This window comes from Hyperolius riggenbachi, chromosome 2 (assembly GCF_040937935.1).
Source record: "Hyperolius riggenbachi isolate aHypRig1 chromosome 2, aHypRig1.pri, whole genome shotgun sequence".
NCBI classification, from domain to species: domain Eukaryota; kingdom Metazoa; phylum Chordata; class Amphibia; order Anura; family Hyperoliidae; genus Hyperolius; species Hyperolius riggenbachi.
The window spans coordinates 102,519,039-102,544,250 of NC_090647.1; the positions used below are offsets into that span (position 1 = coordinate 102,519,039).

The following is a 25,212-nucleotide window of genomic DNA, read 5'->3' on the forward strand; positions in this document are numbered from 1 at the left end:
TCATTTTAAAGCTCTTTTTCTCCTCTTTCCAATGATATATAAACCGTCGCCCTACGCCTTTTAGTTTTTGCTATTTTCGCGATTGAAATTGCCGCAGCCGCGATTTCAATCGCGAAAATAGAGAAAACTAAAAGGCGTAGGGTGACGATTTAGGTGTCGCCAGAAAGAGGAGAAAGAGAGCTTTAAAATGATATCCATCTTTCCATGGTTACATTGTATTACACAGGGAGTGCTGAATGGAGCTGCTGACACTGGGGAAAGTGTCGTGCTGTGTAATACAAGTAACTATGGAAAGATGGATATCATTTTAAAGCTCTCTTTCTGGCGACACCTAAATCGTCGCCCTATGCCTTTTAGTTTTCTCTATTTTCACGATTGAAATCGCGGCCGCAGGAATTTTAATCGCAAAAATAGCGAAAACTAAAAGGCGTAGGGCGGCGGTTTATATATCATTGGAAAGAGGAGAAAGAGAGCTTTAAAATGATATGCATCTTTCCATAGTTTCTGCACTGCTCGGAGTCCCTTTAAAGGAAAACCCCAAATCATTATTATTACTTTATAAATCCCTACATTCTTTGCAATTTTTTTATTGATGAATGCTATTTTTAAATAATTACAATAAGTCCTGGAAGAGAAAAGTGTAAAGCACTATCGCAATCGCTAGCGATATGTGGTTGCGCTTTGCAAGGGATTTTGGCAGCGATTTCACTGCTTCTATACAATACATTACAATGGAAAAATGCTCCTAAAATGTTGCATGTCCTGCAATTGAGATTTGGCCTAATTGCAATCACTCTAGTGGAATCTGACCCAGCCATTTACATTGGCAGAGCATTTAGGGAAATCACTAGCAATTGAAAGCGATCCCTAAACGCTAAAAAAAAACTCTCCAGTGGGTCCCAGCCCTAATACAATAAAATAACGTTTGTAAAGCGCACATGTGTGCATTATTTGCTCTCGCGGCATCTCACCGAGTGATGTACCCATGCCTGTCTTTACTTCTGTGAGATTCAGCCTCTCTGAGATGCTCTTTTTTATCATTAATCATACTAAATATACAATAACCTGCTAAAAACCGAAGGTATTTACAATTTTTTAGCTGTATGTGAGAAAGAAGGAACTCCTGGGATGCCTCACTTCTGCTCATTGAGTGAATGTGCAAATTATATCTACCTGAAATAAAGCAAAGGCAAACAGCGCCGGAGATTTCGGCGCATCCGGGCGCCTTAATAGGTCATAATAGGAATTACGCCTAAAGTGGAGCTCAGACAAAAATGTGTGCGCCGTCAAAAGACGGAGCCCAAATTACTTTATAAACAGCATAATTCTAACCACAGTGGCCTGGAGGGGGAATAGTAATAGTAACGCTGCCGGAACTTTTGCAGAAGGGTGAGACGTTTTTGGCTTTGCCCTTCGCCCTAATTTCCCGGCTGCTTAATTATATGTACGCCCCTGAAAAGCCAAGCCACCTCCAGTTGTACAGTGTGCCTATAGCCTATGCATTTTACAGAGCCATTCTAATCCAACAGAGCCATGTCAGTTCTGTCCTGAGCCTGTTCATACAGTTGTGATGGGTGGGAGGAGGCAACCCAAAGCTTACATTATAAAAAAAAGTTGTGGTTTGTTAAATCACTTTCAAGAGGAATCAATAAATGATTGGTACTCATCATGTTATTTGTTCATGTTGTTTAATCTACAATGAGCACGTAGGTAATCATCTTTACTACTGGCAGACATAAAAAAAAGCTAGACAGCTCCTATTGCCATTATCTATAACCACACCCACTAACAATGTAATAGCCTAGAAGGTTGTTATTTTTTTTTTAATCTATAAATGCAAAGGAGATAATGTTGCTTGGCAGCTTGAAAAAGCTGTTATTTCCTACAATGCATCAAGGTTCACAGACAGGAAACCGTCAAGACTATGGTCATGACATCACGCTGTGGGAGGGGTTTCACCACAATATCAGCCATACAGACCCCCTGATAATCTATTTAACAAAAGGCAAAGATTTCTCATGGGAAAGGGGATATCAGCTACTGACAGTGGTGTAGCTAAGGAACTTGCGGCCCCAGTGTGAGTTTTACATGGGGCCTCAAGCACTCTATTGATATGGAGCCTCAAAACCTACCAGGGACATTTTCAGAGTACGAGAGGTGTAATCAGAGTAAGGAAAAGGTTTAGTTAATGATTACTACTATTCAATGCACGTAGAGAGATGTTCATTACCAGCATAGCAACAATGAAAAGCTAATAATATGGATGAAGAAGGGCTCCTGATGGGCCCCTTTGGTGCAGGGGCCCCATGCGGTCGCAACCTCTGCACCCCCTATTGCTACACCACTGGCTACTAATTGTCATGAAGTTCAATGCAAAGATAAAGTTTCTCTTTAAGGCCTGGGACCAACTAGATCGATTTCATCAGCACTTTGGAATCACCATCAACTCCAAAAGCACTAAGGTAATGAAAGTCAATGGAGGTGATCCCACAGTAGCAACAGTAGGAATACAGCATTGGTGGCAAAATAGCCCCAGAACAGCCCCGGAAATCCTTAATAAATAAGTACCCCTTTTTCTCTAGTTTTTCTCTAGTTTCCTTTGCACAATGCTTACATCGAACCTAAACTCTTGCACAGGACACAAGGAAAACAGAAAGAAATGCACCCTGTGTGTTTTTAGAGAGAAGAACCTGTCTAATTCCCTCTCATCTTCAAGTAATTACAAGTGTAATTTGATCTCTCAGCTGTGTCAGCACAGGAATTGGGAAGTCCTCGGCAGACACAGCTACTATGTAAGCACAGAATGTTAACCCTTTGTCTGCTTCCATGAAAGCAGGACGTAGGCACAGTGCCGATTTATTCCAGGAGTTCTGTCAGCTGTAACAAAGAAATGTTTGTCTTTAAAAGTTATTATGTTGTTGCTTATCTTTTAGGGCAGAGAGGAAGTTTTGAGTTCAGGTCCACTTTAACATATCAGCCCCATAGCGTGGGAGCTTCTTAGCAATAGCCACACACAGCAATAGTATCAGCAGCTCCCCTCTACTGGCTCCCTGGCTGTGTTGGGTGAAGGCTGGTTTCTAGCAGTTACAAGGAAGTGGCATTAGAGTCAGCACACGTGTCAGTCAGTGCCCTCAGTGCGGGCACAGTGCAGTAATAGGCATCTTCTCTCAGCTGTATGCCACAAAGGCTTTAGTTGAGCACTGACTACTGCTGGGATGAGGTAACTTTCCTTTGCGGTGAAGCCCTCCTTTTCAGAGCGCTCGCTCTAGAGTCAGTCAGCTGCCAGCGGAGCAGAAGGTGGCTCCCGGCCAGCTCAGTGCAGAGTTTCAGCTCCAAACTTTCCCCGCTGGAAATACAACTCTCAGACATCAACTAACAGCTGAGATTCGCCGACTTGCAAGATTAATGGAGGGCTGTAGTGAGCAGCAATGCTCTGCAGTGCAGAGGCTCCTGCCACAGAATGCAGCTTGTGTATGGCATTCTCTCTCATTATCTGTCACCCCTTTTGTTCATCAATGCTTCTTATTGTTTAGCTGATTATTTCCTGTGCATAAGAAGCTTAAAGGGAACCTGAACCAAGTAATGATGTACCTGCAAATGAATGTAACATACTTAACTTGCTGTCAGTTGCTCTCAGAAGCTCACCATTTTCTTCTTACAACGATTCCTTCCAGTTATGACAACATTTTGTTAGAACTGAACTATATTAGTTGCTGTCAGTTATCTATCAGTTGCTGGCAGTTATAACTGAAAGGACAACTGATGAGCAAGGTAATGTCCATGTTTCCCTATGGCTCACTGGGCGATGTTACAGTTTAACAGTAGAAAATACTCGCTCTACTTACATAACATACTAGTAAAAAGGCTCGCCCGTTAATAAACGGGCGCAAGGCCACAACCGCGCCCCCCCTCCTTTCTCCCCAGCACAGATGCATCCTGGTCGCCCATCCTCCACCGCTTTCCAAAGTATATGCACACAGGGAGATGTTGATTGCTTGGCAGTTGGAAAAAGCTGTTATTTCCCACAATGCAATGAGGTTCACAGACAGCAAAATGTCAGGTCTGGAAGCATGGACTCAGGGACAGAGAAAGGCACAGGGACACAGGGATTTTATTATATGTACTAGTTCAGTGTTTCTCAACATTTTATTGTTATGTACCCCTTTTGAAACCCTGAACTCACCAAGTACCCCCTAGAATAGTAAACATTATCACAAGTACCCCTTGACAAATATATATTGAATCGTAGTACATGATAATTGGTTCTAATCAATTTACAAACATTTACTATGGCTTTTAATTAGCTAAAATACTAATTTGCCTTTGTTTAAATAAGATTTATAATTTTCTAAAACTCTAAATTTGTTATTCTTGGTTAAGTATATCAAGCCTGAGTACCCCCTAGAACCATCAGAAATACCCCCTGGGGTACGCGTACCACATGTTGAGAACCTAGGTACTAGTTGACCTAAGTCCGTTGAAAAACGGGCCCTAGGCCTCTGTTACACCGCCACCACTGCTGCATGTCAGTGTGCATGCGAGCGCACCCGTCCGCCTCGCCCACACCCGCCCACCCGGGTCCCTGGCCTCGTCCACCTCCTGTCGGCTACACATGCGCAGTAGCCAAATGCTAAAGACACACGGACAGGAGGATGATGCAGGGACAGTTAAGTTTTATTATATAGAAGATTGCACTGTCCACATTTTGATTTTAGTGGTTTTTCTATTGTAAAAAAAAAGAGAAAATCCTTCATTTTAACTGTGTCTATCTTGAAGCCAATTCTGATGTCATTTCCACCCTTACTCTCCTCTGTCTGATTGTGTATGCATAGCCTGCCCTCCTCCCAGTCTTTAAGCACTCCCACCCAGCTCTGCAATAGAAAGTGCATTGTCTCATCCTGAGAAATATTGGTCAATCAGAGAGGAACATAGGTCTAGGAGGGGAAAACAGGAGGGAAAGAGGCTTCAGCCAATCAGGCTGCATTAGTTAAGTCTGGGGGGAAAGTAAAGAAGCAAAAAAAAAAGACAACCCAGCATGCCCTGCAACTTCCTTTGTGCGGCAATGTACCAAGATCAGTCTGGGCTACTGCAGCAGCATAGACTGACACGACTGAGCCAATTACCGGGGCTGATCGCAGTTGAACGGCAGAATGCGGGAGGATGGCGAGGGACTCACACATGCTTATGGAGATGGAGGAAGCAGCGGGTGAGTATTAAATCTTCAGGATCCATCAGCTCTGGTTTCCTTTAACTCTTTGTGGGAATGCATAAGGGTACTCATTTACCCATAATTTACTAATTTTCCAGGATAGAGGTGGATATCTATTGGTACCCGTTAAAGTTTTTTTTTTCAGTTTTTCACCATTAGTTCAAGGGTGTTTGGCCAAAGCAGGTAAAAAGGGCGCATAAGGCAAGTGGTTACAAATGACACTGCAGAGAGCACAATGTTATTAGCAGCTTTTATGGTGCCCAAAATATAATAAGGGTGCACAATATTTGATAATGACAACAGGAAGTCTTATTACAAAAATTATATAGTGGAAGTCTCAATACAAGAACATAAGGAAATTCATATGACGGCAATAGGAAATCTCAATACGGAAATCAAACAGTGGAATCCTCCGGGAGCCCAAATTTCCCTGTAATGCTGATGTCGTTTGGGTGGTCGTTTGCGCATTGTGCACTTGTTGAACGTGTGTATGTGGCTTTAGGCACCATGGAGGGGTGATAGTGTCAAGGATTAGGCATCACTAGGGAAGGAGGGACGGGCTAAGGGCTAGGCATCAGTAGAGGGAGGGTTAAGGGTTAGGCATCAGTAGAGGGAGGGTTAATGGTCAGGCATTGGTAGAGGGAGGGGCTAAGGGTTGGGCATCAGTAGAGGGAGGGGCTAAGGGCTAGGCATCAGCAGAGGGAGGGTTAAGGGTTAGGCATCGGTAGAGAGAGGGGCTAAGGGTTGGGGATCAGTAGAGGGAGGGTTAATGTAACGATGGGTATCAGCACACAGAGAGAATCTGATTATTGGCGATCTGCAGTATCACCAAGAATACAGATATATACCTGATTATTGATGATCTGCAGAATCACCGATAATACAGATATATCGCTAACCTCTGGGCACCTGAAGCGTGTAAGTGTTTGGTGTAACAGTATGGATCGGACCACCGGGGTAGCAGGTGGTCCAATAAGTAGAAACAGACTCTACTGCAGTCAGGGACTCCAGGAGGGAGCAGAACTTGACTGGTATGCAGCAGTGCCCCCTCTGAGAAGCAGGGGACCACGGCAGGAGGACTGAGTACCCAAGGGGTGGATGACAGTCAGACAGGTCAGGCAGGCCGAGTTCGACAACACACAGACAGATAAAGTACAAAGACAGAAGGCTGATTCTGTATCCAAGGCAAGCAGGGTTTGGCAACGGAATATCAGAAGTGCAAGGTACCGAATCAGAGATCAGAAGAATAGTCAGGAAAGCAAAGTCATAACAGATATCAAACAATGCCTAGTCTGGGTGTGAGGTCCGTGGTCTCTACTCCCTGGAACTAGTCTGAAGTATAACAGAATGATAACACAAGTTCCCTAGTCTGGGTGTGAGGTCCGTGATCTCTACACCCTGGAACTAGTCTGAAGTATAACAGAATGATAACACAAGTTCCCTGGGTGTGAGGTCCATGGTCTCTACACCCTGGAACTAGTCTGAAGTATAACAGAATGATAACACAAGTTCCCTAGTCTGGGTGTGAGGTCCGTGGTCTCTACACCCTGGAACTGGTCTAATGAATAACACAGATGATACACAGTATTCCTAGTCTGGGGTGTGAGGTCCGTGGTCTCTACACCCTGGAACTGGTCTAATGAATAACACAGATGATACACAGTAAACTGGCTAAGTGTGGATTCCCAGGTCCTCCTGGTTCCACCACACTGAAGGATCTGACTAAGGTCTAAGTGCTAACACATAGGTATTCGCAACGCCAGACAACCAGCAACTGAACAACAAGAGATATATATACTGAAGCGCTCCTCAGCGCCGCCCAGCTCCCATCAACCAATCATCTGCTGAGCTGGGGTCAGCTGACCGTCCCGATCAGCTGACCCTTCTCCTATTGGCATAAAGAGCCTGTCTTGTGGCGCGCGCGCGCGTAGCTCTCCATCTGTGTGCACTACTAGGTCCAGATAACCCAGACGCATGTTGCTGTGAGGAAACCGCCTGTGCGCGGAAACCTCCGCCTCACTGTCAGCACAAGCGGCGGCTTCTCCGCAATCCTTCACAGTTAAGGGCTAGGCATCAGTAGAAGGAGGGTTTGATTTTCCAAATGATCTGCCTTTTTTGAGCGATGTGCGGTCGTTCACACAATCTTGCGACATGGGTACAGGCACACGATCACGCGAACGTCGCATAGCGACAATCGCAGCGGATCAGATCTTTAAGATCCCTGTCGACTGCCGTGCAAAGTAATAGGATCACTTGATGTCCTGTTGCGCCCGTCGTGTAACATGGCGCATACCCGCGATGAAGGAAGGTGGATCGCTGGAGCATTTGTCGTCAGGGATACTTCACTGGATCCAACTCCCTGCATCGCAAGGTGACTACTTAGCTTTAGAGAACACAAAGCTTATTTTATTATTACTTTTTGAGTTGTTTATTTGCATAGATTTTAAAACTATCATACTTCATTTTCTTTGCTAATTCTGCACATGAGATGATTAATCACATGAGGTTCATAAACTTAGGTAACTGTTACATCAACCAAACAGAAATATGAGTATTTACTGCATAAAGGTCAAATAGAAATTACTTTTAGTAATCTACCAGTTGTATTAATGTAAGGTTCTCTATAGTCGTACATTGAAAAGGGGCAAACTGGTAATTTGGGCACCAGAGAAAGCTTACAGTAGAAAATCGGTAAAGTTACCAATACTTTACTATTGGACAGTGGCTAAGTACGATAGTAAAATATCAGTAATTTTTACCAATATTTATATATAAATATATATATATTAACCACTTTGTCCTCCTTGACGTATAAAAACGTCAAGGAGGACAGGCGCGCTCCCGCGCGCTCCCGCGGCCGATCGCGCGCGTGCACGCGCACTCCCGGCCGCGGAGTCGGTAGCCACGGAATCAATTTATCGGGCTATGGAGCCCGATCATTGATTCCTCTCCCCCGCTGAAAAAGCGACAGCTTCTCTCGGAAGCTTCGCTCTTTCTGAAGCTGTGTCCCTCTAAGCGTACATTGTACACTTAGAGTGACGTCATGTAAAAAAAATCGAGATTGCCATCTTGTGGCCAAAAAGTAAAACTACAAGTAAATTCCCAAAAACATTACAATACACCAATATTTCCCCAAATAAAACACTTTTATATCCCACCCTCCCAAAAATGCCCACATAAAATGTTTAATAAAAAAAAAACAAAAAAAACATTACTATAAAAAAAAAAAAACATAAATATTTACCTAAGGGTCTAAACTTTATAAATATCAATGTAAAGATGAAATATTTCTATATTTTTTTTATTTTAAACTTGTAAATAGTGATGTATGCAAAACGGAAAAAATGCTCTTTTATTTCAAAATAAAATATTGTCGCGATACATTGTGATAGGGACATAATTTAAATGGTGAAATAACCGTGACAAATGGGCAATAACAATACGTGGGTTTTAATTATGGAGGCATGTATTATTTTAAAACTATAATGGCCGAAAACTGACAAATAATGAATTTTTTCATTTTTTTTCTTATTCTTCCTGTTAAAATGCATTTACAGTAAAGTGGCTCTTAGCAAAATGTACCCCCCAAAGAAAGCCTAATTGGTGGCGGAAAAAACAAGATATAGATCAGTTCATTGTGATAAGTAGTGATAAAGTTATAGGCTAATGAATGGGAGGTGAACATTGCTCGGATGCATAAGCTGAAAACGACTGAGATGTTAAGTGGTTAATATAACCCTCTTCTCAAACGAGCCCAGCCCTGACCAACCTCCAGTATACACAGAATGATCCGCAGACCAGGCAGTGGTTGAAAAACGCTGGTATTCTTTATTCAGGAATTTCACATGACAAGTGCAATTAAAACCACAAGATTCAACTAACGCGTATCGGGCCTACAATCTGCCCTATGATTAAGGGCAGATCATTGGCCCGAAACGCGTTAGTTGAATTTTGTGGTTTGAATTGCACTTGTAATGTGGAATTCCTGAATAAAGAATACCAGCGTTTTCCAACCACTGCCTGGTCTGCGGATCCTTCTGTGTATACTTGTGGATTGGCCTGGCTCTCCAGATCCTGCACCCATTGGTTTGAAACTTAGGGGGTTGAGCGTTTTGAACTTTATCCTTTCCTGACCAACCTCCCTCCCCGCCACAATCTAAGCCGATATTTATCTCTAAACCTACCCTATTCTCACACTAGCCCTTGGCTACCCAACCCTAACACTAACTCACCCCCCATCGAAATCTACGCCGATATTAGCGCCACCCTCCACCACAACATACCTCTCTCTGCTGCTATTAATGCAGCCTATTACATTATTTATTGGCCACTGGCGCCACCTAATACGGTATTTATGGGGCACCAGCTGTGCCCAAATTGCTCAGTATTATAGCTATAGCCGCAATTAAGATTGCTGTCTATGTGGCACCCATTTTCCAGCAATGCAAATGTCCAAATGACCTATTTTGCTCTGTAGGAAAAGCAGTGTGCTATATAAAGCTCTCAGTTACTGCAGCAGGCCCCAGTAAATAATTGTACACTGATAATTTCTGTGTTACTGGTGTGTGTACATTGTACATTGCATCATATGTAATTATATTACAGCCGGTGCCATTATCCACAGGGTACAGCCAGCAATAGCCATAAGGAAACATAAACTAGGAGCTGTGGCAGGAGGAGGGGAGGCTCAGCAAGCAGCACACGTAGCCCAGGATCAGCAGTGTAAGTTCAGGGCTGACACTGAGCAGCTCTGCGACAAGCTGTGTGATGATTGCACACAATGACATAAGGCTGGGAAGGGGGATTCTGCTCTTCTAGGAAGTACAGCGCTTGTCATGTCATGTACAGACTGATGTCTACTTACACAACTTAATTATGTACTCAACATGAACAAATAAGGTACTATCTGCTTTATTATTAACACTTACCATTCATTGCAGTGGCATAGTGGTCAGCACTCTTGCCTTGAAGTGCTGGGTCCCTGGTTCAAATCCCAGCCAGGGCACTATCTGCAGGAAGTTTGTATTTCCTCCACACACTCCGGTTTCCTCCCATATCCCCAAAACATACAGATAAGTTAATTGGCTTCCCCCTAAATTGGTTCTAGACTACGATACATACACTACAGGGATACATACATAGACATGTGACTATGGTAGGGATTAGATTGTGAGCTCCTCTAAGGGACAGTTAAGTGACAAGACAGCATACTCTGTACAGCGCTGTAGAAGATGTCGGTGCTACAGTGGGTTGGAAAAGTATTTGGCCCCCTTGAAGTTTTCCACATTTTGTCATATTACTGCCACAAACATGAATCAATTTTATTGGAATTCCACATGAAAGACCAACACAAAGTGGTGTACACGTGAGAAGTGGAACAAAAATCATACATGATTCCAAACATTTTTTACACATAAATAACTGCAAAGTGGTGTGTGCATAATTATTCGGCCCCCTTTGATCTGAGTGCAGTCAGTTGCCTATAGACATTGCCTGATGAGTGCTAATTACTAAATAGAGTGCACCTGTGTGTAATCAAATGTCAGTACAAATACAGCTGCTCTGTGAGGGCCTCAGAGGTTGTCTAAGAGAATATTGGGAGCAACAACACCGTGAAGTCCAAAGAACACACAAGACAGGTACAAGACAGGTCAGGGATCAAGTTATTGAGCAATTTAAAGCAGGCTTAGGCTACAAAAATATTTCCAAAGCCTTGAACATCCCACGGAGCACTGTTCAAGCGATCATTCAGAAATGGAACGAGTATGGCGCAACTGTAAACCTACCAAGACAAGGTCGTCCACTTAACTCATAGGCCGAACAAGGAGAGCGCTGATAAGAAATGTAGTCAAGAGGCCCATGGTGACTCTGGACGAGCTGCAGAGATCTACAGCTCAGGTGGGGGAATCTGTCTATAGGACAACTATTAGTCATGCACTGTACAAAGTTGGCCTTTATGGAAGAGTGGCAAGAAAAAAAAGGCATTGTTAACAGAAAGCATAAGAAGTCCCGTTTGCAGTTTGCCACAAGCCATGTGGGGGACACAGCAACCATGTGGAAGAAGGTGCTCTGGTCAGATGAGACCAAAATGGAACTTTTTGGCCAAAATGCAAAACGCTATGTGTGGCAGAAAACTAACACTGCACATCACTCTGAACACACCATCCCCACTGTCAAATATGGTGGTGGCAGCATCATGCTCGGGGGGTGCATCTCTTCAGCAGGGACAGGGAAGCTGGTCAGAGTTGATAGGAAAATGGATGGAGCCAAATACAGGGCAAACTTGGAAGAAAACCTCTTGGAGACTGCAAAAGACTTGAGACCGGGGCAGAGGTTCACCTTGCAGCAGGACAATGACCCTAAACATAAAGCCAGGGCAACAATGGAATGGTTTAAAACAAAACATATCTATGTATTAGAATGGCCCAGTCAAAGTCCATATCTAAATCCAATCGAGAATCTGTGGCAAGATCTGAAATCTGCTGTTCACAAACGCTGTCCATCTAATCTGACTGAGCTGGAGTTGTTTTGCAAAGAAGAATGGGCAAGGATTTCAGTCTCTAGATGTACAAAGCTGGTAGAGACATACCCTAAAAGACTGGCAGCTGTAATTGCAGCAAAAGGTGGTTCTACAAAGTATTGACTCAGGGGGCTGAATAATTATGCACACCCCACTTTGCAGTTATTTATTTGTAAAAATGTTTGGAATGATGTATGATTTTTGATCCACTTCTCACATGTACACCACTTTGTATTGGTCTTTGACGTGAAATTCCAATGAAATTGATGCATGTTTGTGGCAGTAATGTGACAAAATGTGGAAAACTTCAAGGGGGGGCGAATACTTTTGCAACCCACTGTATATAAATGCTAAATAATAATAATACATTCCTAACCAAAGGATTTGAAAATGGCAAAAATACTGGTTTTCGCAAAGTTTGCAGCGTCAGTGTTTTTAGATCTTTTTGTCGGGGTTTTTTTTGGGGGGGGGGGGGGTATATTGAAGTATAATTACAAGTATTACATAAGTTTTAAAGGCTTTTACTGAACATTGTCAATGTTTTCAGTGTTGGCCTTTTTTCTCTTTTGTCTCAGACTTTGTGGATTTTTTATTTGTCCACCCGCCTCTTGCGTTCACATTTAGATTAAAGGCTGGGGTGTTTTGTTTACTGTTAAAAAAAGTCTGGGGTGTTATCTGGCTGTGACCCCAAAATTTCAATGCAGTGTTACTTGGGACACTTATGGTGCCCACACGATACATTAAAAACGTTCAATTTTCCCATTTATTCGATCTATATAAATGAAAGTGAAAATATTTTTTTTTCGATCAAGAAATTCGAACAATTATCCTATTTTTCAAGAAAAAGTTGATCGGACATGCTGGAAAAATCTTTATATTCGATCTAATGGAATAATCAAACTAAATTATCTAATAAAAAAAACTGAAAAATTGTACCATGTATGGCCACCTTTAGTTATCACTTTGGCCTTGTGGCACGGAAAAGGCATTGTTCTTCACCAAACTGTTCTTGGGTGGTTGGAAGAAGTTGCTGTTGGCCGATATTTTGGTACCATTCTTTATTCATTGTTATGTTTTTAGGCACAATTGTGAGTGAGCCCGCTTCCTTGGATAAAAATTAGCCCCACACATGAATGTTCTTAGGATGGTTTACTGTTGGAAAATGATTATACATAACCACTGTATAGTCAAAAATATGTAACACCATTTATTAGGGACGAAGAAACAGGGTTTCGGAACGGGTGAGACAATGCGGCGGTCTGGCGATATACTTTATCCTCAGAGTGAGTAAGATAATTCTTCTACAACATTTATACTACTTTTTTTTTTTCTCTTCCCTACTCAGACTGCTTATATATACTCCTTTTTGCTATCATGCTACCTGGATCTAGGGTATGTATGAATGCATTATTTTGCATAGTATCTATTTTGAACAAGCCCACTTGTGTACTATATGACATAGGCCTCAATTCACTAAGCTTATCTCCTGTCTTTAATAACATTTCTAGAGTTATCACCATGGTGATAAGGCATGTAGTATTCAGGAAACATTTTACCTCAGGCAAACCTAAAGTTCACTCTTCTGTCTTTAAGTTAACTCTTTAATCCTTAAAATAACTCCAGAGTTAAAGACAGGCTGTTCATTAACTGCGTGTAAAAATGACTACAGAGGAGGTAACTTAACTACAGTGGAGGTAAATTAACTACAGAGGAGGTAACGTAAGGAATGAAGAGATAAGATAACTCTCTTACTGTGTGGAGGTAAGTTTTCTCTTGCCTTATTATCTCCAGCATGATCTTAGTGAATTGAGGCCATTGGCCTCAATTCACTAAGATCATGCTGGAGATAATAAGGCAAGAGAAAACTTACCTCAACACAGTGACAGAGTTATCTTATCTCTTCATTCCTTACGTTACCTCCTCTGTAGTTAATTTACCTCCTCTGTAGTTAATTTACCTCCTCTGTAGTTATTTTCACACACAGTTAATTAACAGCCTGTCTTTAACTCTGGAGTTATTTTAAGGATTGGAGAGTTAACTTAAAGACAAAAGAGTTAACTTTAGGTTTGCCTGAGGTAAAATGTTTCCTGAATACGACATGTCTTATCACCATGGTGATAACTCTAGAAATGTTATTAAAGACAGGAGATAAGCTTAGTGAATTGGGGCCATTATTTTCTACCAGATGCTGTTTGTTTTAAATGTTTTTTATGTTTTTATGCCTATGGGATAAGTCCCTAATAAATGGTGTTACATATTTTTGACTATGCAGTGGTTATGTATAATTATTGTGTCATGGACACTCAGTGGCGTATCTAGGCAAGACAGCGCCCATGGCAAATACTAAAATTGCGCCCCCCAGCCCCCCAGCCCCCCCCCCCCACACACACACACACACACACACACACACACACACACACACCTACAATCAACAGCATCCTGTCTAATCTTTTTGGACAGGGTAACCCCATCATGAAATAAATGAGGCTATCCTTCTGATCCACTGCCTCTAATACTTTAAGGCAGGGAACATACTTGACTGTTTTCATACGCGTTTTCTGCACAGAAAAACTGAAAACTCATGTTAATCAAGGGGCTAGTTCACACTTCATGTGTTTTTCTTGCACAGAAAAAAAACTGACATTCTGCATGATAATTCTGCACATTTTGTCAGTTTTCTGTATCAATTACATTAGCGGTTGTGAAAAAAAGCACAAGTTTTTCTGCATAGAAACACACTTGGTGTGCAGAAAATGTACGCAGAAAAAGCTGAGTTGAAAACTGAAAAACAAGTGTGATCCCTGCCATAGACCCTAGTATGCAGATCAAATGTCTATGACACATCTGAAAAGATTAGCTGCATGCATGTTTCAGGTGTGTGATTTGAACCCTAGTGACCAGAAGGATCAGCAGGATTTCCATGCAACTGGTATTGTTTAAAAGGAAATACATTTGGCAGCCACCACTCTCATATGAATGAAAGCAATGGAACATTTGCAGTGACAATTATAACATAATAAAAGTCTGACAACCTATTAAATATCAGTAGATAGGTACTGAGCTAGAAATATAATGCATTCTAACAACTGAGGTACACTGTACAAGAGAGAGGGTGTTAAATCTGGCCACAGAGATGCCAGCAGCTTAATGTTTAAAGTGCAGAGAGTGCCATAAATAAAAGTAAGTAAACAGCACTCTGAGATAAGGCTGAGGAATGTGTGAATGACAGAGCTGAATGGATGTGAGATCTTGTAGTAACCTCCAGACCAGAAGCTTCTGCTGCTATCTCCGGGGACTGAGACATGGTCTGTATTAGGGAGTGAGGGAAAACTTCGGTGTTCACCTCTCAATAGCTTGTAATGTAGATATATGACAAAGGCTGAGAAGGGCAGGCTGCTGGATGATTGTTATTCCCTTAGACTCAGGAATGCTGTCAGCAGCACTGCGCCCCCCTGATGATTGAAGAGGGAGGTCGCCCCGGGCACGTGTCATGCCTGCATCCCTCCAGATACGCGTCTGTGGACACTGTCTTCTTTAGTTTATGAGCTACACAAATGTCCTCATGGCTGTACTTACGGTTTTGATTATAGGAAGGCTCTGCTTAATTTTTTCAGTTACTGTTGGAAAATGACTTTACCCCAGTTCTCAGTAGTCTGAGTAATCCCTGTACTTTTTGCAGAATATGAGCCTGTCCCTGATGATTTTTCTTTGATAGAAGTGGCTTCTTTGCTGCCCTTCTTGACCCCAGGCCACCTTCCAAAACTCTTTGTCTCACTGCAAGTGTTTCCTTGCAGGTAACCTTGGTTAACAGAGGAAGAACAGTGTTTTCAAGCATTACTCTCTTTTTAAACTACCCAGTCTGCTATTCTAATTCAATCACCATAACAGAATGATCTCCAGCCTTGTGCTCAACAACACTCAACAGTGTTTAACAAGAAGATTACTAAAATTTGGGATGAAAGGGACCCTGAGCAGTGCGTGAAATTAAAAGATTACACTTACCTGGGGCTTCTTCCAGCTCACCGTAGGCGGCGAGGTCCCCCGGCGTCCTCCTGGCTCCTCTCCTTGTGCCTCCACCGGCCCCCGTTACCAGCGACACCCGGGCCGGCTCTTCCTGGTTAATGACGCATGGTGTGATCACGCCGGCCGCTTCGTGTCATCATGCCGGCCGGCATGACAGGTCTGCACATGCGCGGAAAAAACCTGCGCATGCGCAGACCTGTCACGCCGGCCGCCATGATGACACAAAGCGGCTGGCGTGACTGGATTTGGCAATGGTGCCCTTAGTGGCAGCTATGTTTTGCTGTGTCAGACTATGTCAGACATTGGTGCTGAACTGATAAGTGCCAATGTCCAATATAGTCCAACACAACACAGGATTTGAAACTGGGATCTTTCATTCTCATGTTAACCTCATCATGTCACTTCATATACCTTTTAACCCTCTATCTTTCTAACTCTGGCCCATAAGCAATTAACTTTTCTCCTGAGTTTTCTCCTAGGTGATATTTTCCTACTTGTAAATAAAATGCTGTAGCCCTTTAAGAGAATGGAGTGTGATGCGGAAATGTATTTTACATGTGTAATATAATATTAGCATGTAGGCTAAAACTTCGCTTTGAAAATAACATTGTGGAACCAAAACGGCACATAGAGAGCGGCCTAAGCGCACCTTTGGTCACATGTATTGGTGTGCTAGGCGACCAGGCATACAAAGTGGGGAATCTTCCAGAAGCGCCGTGCGATCAGAGCGGGGGACAGCGCAGGTGCAGCAGACAGAGTGGCGCGAGACACAGGCGGAGGGAACTGGTTTTAACCAGCTCTCCTCACCGCGCAAAAGTCAGTCAGTCAGGCGGCGGTGAGTGAGGGGAGCAGAGGCTCAGACCGGAGCAGCTGTAGCACCCACCCCATGAGGCAGTGCGGGGGCCTGGCGGCAGCTATCTGAACACACACAGGAGAGAGCCCAGTCAGAAGGGACAGAGACCAGACAGCAGCTGAAAGCATTAAAGAGACATTAGGCCAGATCCAAGCCAGTGCAGGGAGAGAGAGACACTATTGAGACAGATGAGTAGAAGCATTGTGACTTTGCCACAGACTGTGATCAGAGTAGTAGCCGGTATCAGGTGAAAAGAGCCAGGGTTCGGTGATGGTTATCTGAGGAAAAGTGACAGTTAACCACATCATATTGAATTTATCCTCTAATGAACTTGTTTAGATTAGGATCTGCTTGCTTGATATATCCTTAAAGAAGCATTAACTTTGTGAGGATAAACAGTTCATCTCTGCAATCCAGCACTGTATTGCCTAAGAAACAAAGACTGTGTCCAAGTTACAGCTAGTGTGAGTGAACTTTCACCTAGAGAGTAAAAGGCCTCTGTCAAGCCCCTCATTTGATGTATAGCTCAGCCGCTAGAAGTGATTGTAATTCAGAGACATACTGCCTGTCAGGCTGCATATGTTACTCAGTCTATGTACCAACAGCCTGATATTCAAGTAAAACATAAGTGATATCTGTTCTACCTAAGTGCAAGATTTGTGCAGGAGAGAGAGAGAAATAGCGTTTGAGATAAAGAGAACCTGTCAGTTAAACAAAACAAGTTCTGTTAACCTGTCAGCAGAAAAGGAGAAGATTTGTGATAGAGTCACTCAGCATCCAGTGATACTAAAGAGAACTACAGTAGCACCTGATAGAGAAAAAGAGTCAAACTGAGTTGCTGATTCAAGTGTTGCAACTGGGTAAGCTGGAGCTTTCTTGAGTGTGAAGTCTAAACAGTCTAAATTGAGAGTGATCTTATTACATGGAGATCTTGGCGCTATATCTTGGTGCATTTGTTTTCTTTGGTTCTTTTTTTAATGTCTTTTAACGCTTATCTGTTGATTGTTTTATTATTATTATTATTATTATTTTTATTTTGTTTTATTATTATTTCATTTGGGGTCCACAGTATATAGAGGGAAAGTCTAAGAAATCCTCTTAGCCAAAAAAGTGAAAGATCATTTCAGTGTCATAAACCAGCAAAGGAAAGTGAGAGCTGCTTCAGTACCACAGCAAAAGAGAAACTTTGTCACCCTAAGGTTTTGCTGAGCAATATAGCTTGGCCTTGGCAACAAGGGACTAAGACTGTATAGAACTTGAATTGCTCAGTAGACCGGTTCTTACCCAAGCCCCTATACGTCAGCATATGGTACTGCAATAGCAAGTGCTGTATTGAGTTGTGGTTGATGATTTTTATTCCGCAGCTTTATGCAGTGCACCAGCTGTGAAGAGGAGAAGATTTTCTGACAATGGCCTCAATTCACTAAGATCATGCTGGAGATAATAAGGCAAGAGAAAACTTACCTCCACTAGTAAGAGAGTAATCTTACCTCTTCATTCCTTAAGTTACCTTGAAGAGTTAACTTAAAGACAGAAGAGGTAACTTTAGGTTTGCCAGAGGTAAAATGTTTCCTGAGTACTACATGCCTCGTCACCATGGTGATAACTAGAGAAATGTTATTAAAGACAGGAGAGAAGCTTAGTGAATTGAGGCCATTGTATTGTGAAAAGAATTTATATTTGTGTTGAGAGTTATTACTGGTTGAGGAAGTTACCAGTTGACCATTGTTAGGTCACAAATAAATTCTTGATATTCGCATTTGAGTCAGTGTCTGGTGGATTCCTTTCAGCCGGGGCAGAACACAAGGATAAATCGGGTTACAATGCCCTTTAAAACACCATCAGTCAAGAAAATACTTAAAGTAATTTTGATAGCAGTTTTCACCTTCTTTTTGGTACTTTTTAAATTGCAAAGTGCTGAAAAGTTATTATAAATAAAAGATGTAAAATTATCTCCTAGGAGAAAACTCAGGAGAAAAAGTGAATTGAATATGGACTCAGTCCGTCTCTCCCTACCAGTTCTTTGTTTTATATTATTCCTCATCTTTTCTTTTTTCATCCTTTTTCTCTCTCTTTATTTCAGTCTATTCTGTAATAAATATTGCTCTTACTTTTTTCTATTACTCACATTAAATTCTTGCAGATATCGTCTTCGCTATAATTCTATGTTTCACAATGTAATGTTTTGTTTCACCATCAGTGTGCAGCTTAATCTAATAATGAACAAGGAACAATGTAAGCATTTATTTTCCAGAATGATGTCCTGTTTGGGTTCCCTCTAAATATGTGCATTCATCATGAGTTCAGTGTATGCAGATGACATCACACAGCTGCTTTCCCAGTGGCAGCAGACTGTGACCAACCATAAATCACCAGCAGCGTGGTGACATCAGCTAAGAGGGGATGGAATATTTTATGTCACTGGCTGTGTGACCTATCCCTGATGTTGTCACTGCAGGGAGATCTCCAGTCCTCTCTTCTCGACACTTTCTACAACATCATACACACAAGCCAATAGTCACTTCCAACTGATGAACGATCCAATCAAAATGATGAGATCGCCCACTGATCAGACATGAATTCTGCTGCAGACGTATCAATCACTAATGCAGACCACTGACCACTGACTGATCAATCACTACTATAGGATACACTCACTTATAATGATTATAATGATTGATTGCCTTGGAGGAAACTTGAAGAATTAAAAAAAAAAGGGTTTCACTTACCTGGGGCTTCTGCCAGCCCCCTATAGCCGCCCTTGTGCCGCGCCATCTCTGAATGATCCTCCGGTCCTTGCTGCGTCACACTTTTGCTTTGTTCAGTCGCTGTCCACTGCATCCTCGTTTGCACTACCATCACTGGGAGCTTACTGAAACAGAGATTTTGTCGTACTGCACCTGCACAGAATATTCCTGGCCACAGAAGCGCATACTATGATGGACGCAGCCAGGGCCGCACCGGTGCAGTGGGCGTCGACTTGCAAGTCGTCGAGAATTGAAGTAAACCGCCATGGAGGACCGGAGGATTGTTTGGTAACGGCGTGGGCTCAGGGTGTCTGCATGGGGCTGACAGAAGACCCAGGTAAGTGAAACTCCTTTTCATTTAAGATTCTACAGGTCTGCTTTAAAGAGACTCTGTAATCAAAAAATTTTCACCTGGGGGGTACTCACCTCAGGGGGGAGCCTCTGGATCCTATTGTGGCTTCCCCTGTCCTCCTCTGTCCCATGGTGGTCTCGCTGCAGCCAACAATTTGTCAGGCTGTGCAATATTTACATTTCCCTGTTCCAGCGGAGGCGCTGTTGCGGCTCTTGGCTTGGAAATAGGCGGAAATAGTCGATCTCATTTGGGTCCGCCCTACTGCGCAGGAGACTTGCGGATCGGATATTTCCGCCTATTTCCAAGCCAAGAGCCGCTACTGCACCTGCGCTGGAGCCGGAAAGGTAAATATTTACATGCCCGTTGTTCGGAGGGGCACAGAGAGACCATCGTGGGACACAGGAGGATGGGGAAGACTCGATAGAATCCAGAGGCTTCCCACTCCTGAGGTGAGTACCCCCCAAGGGGAATTTTTTTATGTTACAGGTCCTCTTTAAGCTGGCACTCGATATATTGCTGACCATCAGATAGATCCCTCTCTTATCAGATCTGATGAGAGAGAGATCTATTGCCTGCTCACACACTGCAGAGCGATTTCCAATAGATTTCAGCATGAAATCTATTGGGAATTGTCTTGCTGCCTCCTTCTGCTAGGCTGGCCCCAAAGTGTAAAGTGTGTGAGTTCCAGCATGTGGTTAGTGTTTTAAAGTTTCACCTCTCCACCGGCGCGACTCCTGGCCTCCTCTGGTGTTCGGCGTAACCGAGAGCATCAGTACTACGTGACTCGGCACATGTGGGACATCACACATATGCCAGTGTGACGTGGTACAGGTGCTCACGGTGGTGTCAGACCCTGGAGAAGGCCAGTCATTATGGCGGCGGAGAGGTGAGACTTAACACCAGGCCCGGCCCTAGACTTTTTGCAGCCTGAGGCAAGCTTTCAAGAAATCGCCGCCCCCCCCCCCCCAAGCCGTGGGTGTGAGGGGCCGCCTGAGCTGGAGGGGATAGCGGGCAGGAAGGGAGTATTGGGCCTAGCGGCGGGGAGGGGGGTCGGACCCCCCCTCCCTCGCCTGGGTCCCCCGTCCTCCGCTCCCCTCCAGCCTTCGCTGCACTGGCATCACTTCCTGCTACGCCGCAGGAAGTGACGTCAGTGGAGCGCACGATGGAACAAGGAAGAGGTGAGTGATCCCTGCCCGTTGCCTCTTATAGCTGCAGCCAGCGACGTAACTGTTTAAAGCTGGAGGGAAGCGGAGGACGGGGGACCCAGGCGAGGGAGGGGGGGTGCCGCCCCCCCAGAAGTGCCGCCTAAGGCAAAAGTTTCACCCTCATGGGCGGGCTGGCCCTGCTTAACACTGAGCACTGGCACGGTGAGGACAGTTTACACTTGGGAAGATGAAGGCTGTGGGTCCATAATGTCCATCGGTAGTCGCAATATTAAATTCCATTACATGATCAAGCCCTTGCGACCGAGATTTTGACACTAATACAGATTGATTAGTTCAACTGATTTTGGCTGGAAAACGATCAAAATATCAATCAAGCAGCCATGTTGCAATAAAATTATTGAATCAGAATGTCAATCGGGCCACAATATCAAGTAATCTAGGGTTTCCCTTATAGGCTGCCTATGGATCATCGGTCCCACGTCCTGAAGAGGCATGTTAAACACGTGAAACAGCTGTAGACTGTAGGGGCATTTGCTGTACCTGTGCTTCATGGCCTTAATAAAGAAGCTTGGCTTGGAGAGTTCCGGAGTCCATCCATTCTTTCTTGTCTTTGGATCATCTCATGTTTACACACAGCCATGCAGTACAGGGACTGCTTGTTATCAGGGTCAACACAGGCATAGTGGCATAACTACAATTCATAAGACACCCCCAACAAAACTTTGTTGGGGTCCCTCCAACGTTCAAACCCCTTCCCTTGCCTCCCCTTGGTGCTCTTCATGGCCCTGGAGCCCACCTCACAAGGGCCATAAAACAAGTGTGGCCATCATGATCTTCACACCCACTACAAGTGTAACCACAAAAATACCTGATCTGAAGCTCTGGGGATCACAGGGGCTGCTCCCCTCTAGATCGGTGCATTTCTATAGGCTACAGATAGCTACAAAGCTCTATGTGCATCCTGGAATTAGGTTCTTAACTTTTTGTTCCCTGAAGCAAACACGTATAGGTGCCCCAGTATAGACAGCCAGATATAGGTGCCTCCAGTATAGGTAGCCAGTTGTAGATGCCACTTTGTGGGTGACACTGTGGGGAGGGGGGCTGACATCCTTCCTCCCTCCCTCTCCATGGGCCCTCATCCTGCCCCGGTGCAGCGGTGGGTTTTGTAAATTACTCACCTGTCCCTGCTCCATGCGACGTGTCCATCCACCCCAGTATTGGCTCCTTTCTACTTACTGTTTCCCTGCATGACTCACATCATACAGAGATTGGGCGGCCAGATAGGAGCCAGTTGCTGGAGCAGATGGACACGTCACATGGAGTAGGGAGGGGTGAGCCATTTACAGAACCCACAGCTACACCACTTTTTTAGGGGGACAGGAGGGAGGCCCATGGAGATGAAGAGAGGAAGGATGTTGACCCCCCTCCCCACTTCTGGCGGGCACCTGGTCCCCGAGCCTCTACGCCACCACTCCAGGCTCTGCCCCATGTAAGCATCACCTGAAGCAAGTGCTTATGGCTGAGTCATGGGAGGTCTGGCCCTACTGCTAAGGCATCTCCAGTGTTAAAGCCACAAGTAGCTTTAAAGACACACAAACACTGGTGAACATGACAGTTGGGGGCCCCAGGATCTGCCACCACCAGGGACCCCCAAACCCGCATACAACACCAAAGGGGGAGCACAGGCAAGACCCATATCTACCATCACCAGGAAATTCACCCACACTACCCCTCGAGCAGATTGTCAAGCATAAGAGGTACAAATGCTCCCTACCAGACAGCACTCTGCCATTTATATTGGTCTGCAGACAGCCAATAAAAGGTCCAAATAAATCACACCTATGTCTGCAATACCAAATCAAGCAGGAGATGTAACAATTCAGCCGTAACAATTTGCCACGCTTCTCAAAAGTAAGCACACAAACATTACATGGAAGTATTAAATGTAGTATAAATGTAATATGAATCCCAAAGTCCAATGTGTGGTTGCTTTTAGGGATTGATATACTGAGGTTGGATTCACACTAGGGCACTGCGATGCATTACATCGTACAATATAATCACATTGCTAATGAGAGATAATTATATTGTATAGGTATGTTCTGATTGACGCAAAGCGTCAAAGCGAAGCAGTGGAACTCATTAGCATAATGCAAGGCGCATTTACAGTTGCAATGAGGCATACTTTTCAGTGACTGTATGCTTCACTGTATGGATCATATTTTGCGCCTAATGCATGAGGTGACTTTTCCCCTTTCATTGCATTACGATGTTGGTTGTTTTCATGCAATTCTACAGTGAAGAACTTGTCCAACACAGCGTTCACACTATGGGCTTGATTCACTAAAGTGTGCTAACAGTTAGCATGCTGGTGAAAAGCCCATTATCACGCCTAAACTTAGTTTAGGCGTGATAAAATAAACTCGCGCGCAAAGTCCCACGCGCATAGTTTTGCGTACGCAGTCACACAGTGCACAGCGCAGTGTGCGCGCTGTGCCCATGAAACCCTATGCGACTTTCGTGACTTTGCGCTTTAGTTTATTCCTCAAAACGGTGCTAGCCTACTTAGTGCAATGGTTATCACGCCCTAAAAGTCTTTAGGCGTGCTAAGTAGGTTAGCACCGCTTTGTGAATCAAGCCCTATCTATGCTCATTGGGCAGCACGGTGGCGTAGTAGTTGGCAGTCTTACCTTGCAGCGCTGGGTGCCCATTACGTACTCCAGCCAGGGCACTATCTGCACAAAGTTTGTATGTTCTCCCCGTGCCTGTGTGGGTTTCCTCTGAGCACTCCGGTTTCCTCCTACATCCCAAAAACATCCAGATAAGTTAATTAGCTTCCCCCTAAATTGGCTGTAGACCATGATACATACACTACATGATACATACATAGACATATAACTGTGATAGGTATTAGATTGTGAGCCCCCTGAGGGACAGTTAGAGTGGACCTGAACTCTTGCATAGGACAGAAGGAAAACATAGAGAAATGCACCCTGTATGTATTTAAAGAGTTTAGCCTCTCTAATTATCCCTTATCTGGGACTAATCACAAATTGTAATTTGATACCTAAGCTGTGTCAGCTGACTACCACGACAAAGATCTCATTTGTAAACACAAGATGTAAACATGCAGGAACTAGACAAACTGCAGGTTTATTGCAGGATTAGTATCAGCTGTAACAAAGAAATGTTTTTCTTTTAAAGGTTATTATGCTGTTGCTTATCTTTTAGAGCAGAGCGGAAGGTCTAAGTTCAGGTACGCTTTAAGTGACAAGACAAGATACTCTGTACATTGCTGCGGAAGATGTTGGTGCTATAAATACTTAATAATAAGATCAAAGCTATTTTTAATGTACCTAAAGCGTATCGGATATCTCAAATGTACATAATTAGGAAGATAATTAACCTTTTAGAAAGCTTCATATGGTTTATTAAAACAATATTTATATAATGGTGAAATTAATCAGATTTTTAAATATCTCACCTTGTGCACAAGAGGGTCATAGTTATTAATCTTACCTGCAGGTGAGTATTGTGAATAAAGTTTAAAAAAAAGTAGGAACCAAGGGATAAAAATTAAATTAACAATAGCAAACAACCTAAACACTTGCAGCAATGTGGGAATGGGAAGATATAATAATATTAATACATAACATCAAAATAAACACTAAAAAAAATATAGGACACGTGGAAAATTTATGGAAAAGTGGAATCTTACTGTGTTATGCCAGTTACTAATTCTTACAAATCACAACAACATTATGTGACCGCATATTTTTCCAAAAGTGTTAAAAATTTGGTAATTCAACCCTAATGTTGGCTACACACAATTCAATTTCCTGTCTAATCGACAGGTGATCGGACAGGAAGCAGTACCGTGTACATGTCCAAACTGCTCCCGATCGCTAAAGGGATTGATTTTCCGATGATAACTTTCCAAAATCGATCCCTTTATTGATCAGCAACAGATCTGACATGTCGGAAATAATTGTCTGATTCCCGTCAATCGGACGGGAAATTGATTTGTGTGGTCGGCTAGGTGCACACATAACATAAAACGCTGTGTTTTATGTCAAGCTTCATTTTGTGTTGTGTGCGCTGTATGTGCGTTTTGCGTTAGCGTTTTTTTACCGCAGATCCATTTAACAAGCTTTTTTTTTTTCTACAAAAACGCATGTAAAATGCATACCATTGCGTATACATTGATTTTCATTATGTGCATTTTTGCTGCGTTTTTGAAGATTAAGCAATAAAACCAGCGGTTTTGAAAACGCACGCATCAAAAACGCATGTAAAATGCATACCATTGTGTATACATTGATTTTCATTATGTGCATTTTTG

The 25,212-nt window shown here is 43.3% G+C and overlaps 1 long non-coding RNA gene across 1 annotated transcript in view; it reads right to left on the minus strand.

Annotated features, from left to right (window-relative positions):
- Positions 1-25,212, minus strand: part of LOC137543998 (uncharacterized) — a 63,523-nt gene that overhangs the window by 21,493 nt on the left and 16,818 nt on the right. Inside the window, exon 3 of the long non-coding RNA XR_011025693.1 lies at positions 23,561-23,670. This is a non-coding gene — a long non-coding RNA (uncharacterized lncRNA). The remainder of the gene's footprint in view (positions 1-23,560; positions 23,671-25,212) is intronic.